General features: G+C 31.6%; 1 long non-coding RNA gene across 1 annotated transcript; it reads right to left on the bottom strand.

Annotated features, from left to right (window-relative positions):
• Positions 1–1,611: 1,611 nt before the first annotated feature.
• LOC122026121 lies at positions 1,612–2,296 on the bottom strand. Its single transcript, XR_006124025.1, has 3 exons — positions 2,161–2,296; positions 1,821–1,862; positions 1,612–1,720 (listed from the first exon to the last, which is right to left on the bottom strand). It is a non-coding gene; the product is annotated as an uncharacterized LOC122026121 (long non-coding RNA).
• Between the last annotated feature and the right edge of the window lie 328 nt (positions 2,297–2,624).

The following is a 2,624-nucleotide window of genomic DNA, read 5'->3' as shown; positions in this document are numbered from 1 at the left end:
CTTTGGATAGCGCCTGAAAAGTGCGATGCAATAAAAAAAATATTAAACAAGTAAGAAACAGTATACAACCATTGTATAAGTTCTGCATGTTGCTGTAAGACAGACTTCGAGGTTTTGATGAATTGAATATGATGGGTGCAAAATTGTTTACCCGGGAACCGCTGTTTGTATGTTTGTTGTACTACTGCCTTAAGATATGATAAGAATAGGTTCAGCAAATTAGCAATCAAATTTTAAATGACTTTTATTTTTTTTAAAATTATTAGGTTGGAGAAAGCCTCAAGTAGTAAAGACCAACACAGCTTAATCATGATAATGATTTATCAAGAATACCAAGTCTATAAGATTTGAAATTTAAGCACACATTTATCGGGTTTGTAGAGTAGTAGCTCTAAGATATCCATATTGGGTTTGCCTTCTAAGTCATCTATTGCTATATCAATTTTTGAACCTTTAATTGTTAGTTTAAAGGCACCATACATTGTAGATCTCTTAATGTTCAAGACACATAGATCTAACACTTGCCTGCATTATTCATTGTTTGAAATTTGCCTTCTAATATTGTTAAATACTTCTATCTTGTTTTCATGTTAAACCTGGTATTTAATCCTTCCCCATTCTACATTAGCATTGCTTAAGTTTGTTGTGGAAATTCCATCTCATGCACTAACCCATATCAACTGAGGATATTTGGGTTATCAATGTATGGATAATTGAGAGCAATTATCAGGTCGAAATAGTTTCTTAGTAACAGTGGATGCTATAAGTTGTCACAAAACAATTTGACATATGATTCAAGAATGATGTGAACAAACAAGTAACTACTATATAAAATTCTATAAATCCAAAGCCAACTAAAGAATAATTGAAAAGACCTGCTAGAAAAATCTGAAACAATTTCAATTGGCATCTTGAGGTGATCAAACTCAAAAATGTCTTCCAAGTAGCCATGTTAAATATGAGTGCCACGCGATGTTGACAATTATTAGTTTGTAACCCTCCCCACTTTTCTCTTTCCAATCTAATATTACTTATATCCTACTCAAGATTATTATTACTTCTCATCATTTACTGCTGTACTTTGATAGATTTATGTTAATGCAACAATTCTTACATGATGCTTTCATAAAAAATAAAAGCTGAAAAAAGAGGACTCTATTCAATTACAGCAAAAATATGTAAAATACCTAAAATATAATGCAAAAAATGATAGGTTGAATGACACATTCAAAAACTTCAGTGGCAAAGGAAACTCACAACAAATGGTACCAGAGAAAATAACAAAAGGAACCCATAACAAAATAGGATAACATTTTCATGTTTAACATCACCAAAAAAGCAATCAACTAGACCATGCCACTAAACAATGCTCACCTAATTTAACAAAATCGGAAAGGCCAAAATCAATCAACTTCATCTGAGCATTTTCATCTCTGGTGGTGAAAAGAAAATTCTGTTGTTAAATACAAGGAAGAAATATTAACAGCGCTGAAAAATATATGTTGAAAAAGAAATGAACAGCAGAATACCCTAAGTTGCTCCTATAAAATAAGAGATCTAAAGTAATATCATGTCTACATAAATTGAATCAAAGTTCTCTATGATACAAACCTCTGACTTTAAATCACGATGCACAACACCTTGAAGATGACAAAAGGCGATTACACTCAGTATTTGAATAACTATAGCTTTAGCATCCTCCTATGAGTACCTTCCACCTCTTGAGAACACAAGGGAAAAAAAGTAATCAAAAGTTATTAATTTTCAAATTCAAATAATCAAATAGATATAAATTATGGCCAATAAAATCACTTTTTTACCTGGATAAAATTCTTTCTAATAATTCTCCACCTTCACATAATCTGGGAAAGAGAAAAACATATTGTTGAGTTCCAAATTAATAGAAGTACTACAGAATTTTTTAAAAACAAAATTACTGCCCATCATCTTAGAAGTGTTCATTTTAAAATTTGTATGGAAAAAGTTTTATCATATTTCCTTAGTGCAGGATACAAAGTGGAAAGCAAAGAGGCATATTAGTAGGATACTACATGCAAAAAGTTTTGGATATATCAACTCTATCTTGTGACATGGAACAAATATCAGATGTAGAAACACTGTTACTCATTGTTAAGCTAACTAGAGTTAATTAAGACATACTCCATGACTACGTAGACGTTAAGTGCATCCTCACATGCATCATAAAATTTGACAAGATTATTATGGTTGGACAAGGCTTTGAGGATTTTGACCTCTCTATGAACGTCTTCAATTGATATTGGTGTTGTCATCTGTAAAAACAAGAAAGAACCTGTGAAGTTTCAAAACACCCATTACAATGTTAAAATGTAGTGCCCATGAAATCATGTTTACATAAAAAGTCAAATTTGTAGTCACCCTAACATCAAGATCAAATGCACCTAAACCTTAGTTCATAGACAACCCATCAAACTACAGGAAGTCATTACAAGGTATGAATGGCTAAGTTGCCAATTAGTGAATAAGGAATCATGTTCCAGAATTGAAGGTTCACTGAATGAAGTAAAAAAAGCTATATAAAAAGTCCATCAAAGTATATACCAGTCAACATGATAAGAAAAACAACCAAATGTGCTCAATTCAAC

Source organism: Zingiber officinale, chromosome 10A (assembly GCF_018446385.1).
Source record: "Zingiber officinale cultivar Zhangliang chromosome 10A, Zo_v1.1, whole genome shotgun sequence".
Classification (NCBI taxonomy): domain Eukaryota; kingdom Viridiplantae; phylum Streptophyta; class Magnoliopsida; order Zingiberales; family Zingiberaceae; genus Zingiber; species Zingiber officinale.
This window is presented reverse-complemented; position numbering and strand designations above follow the sequence as displayed.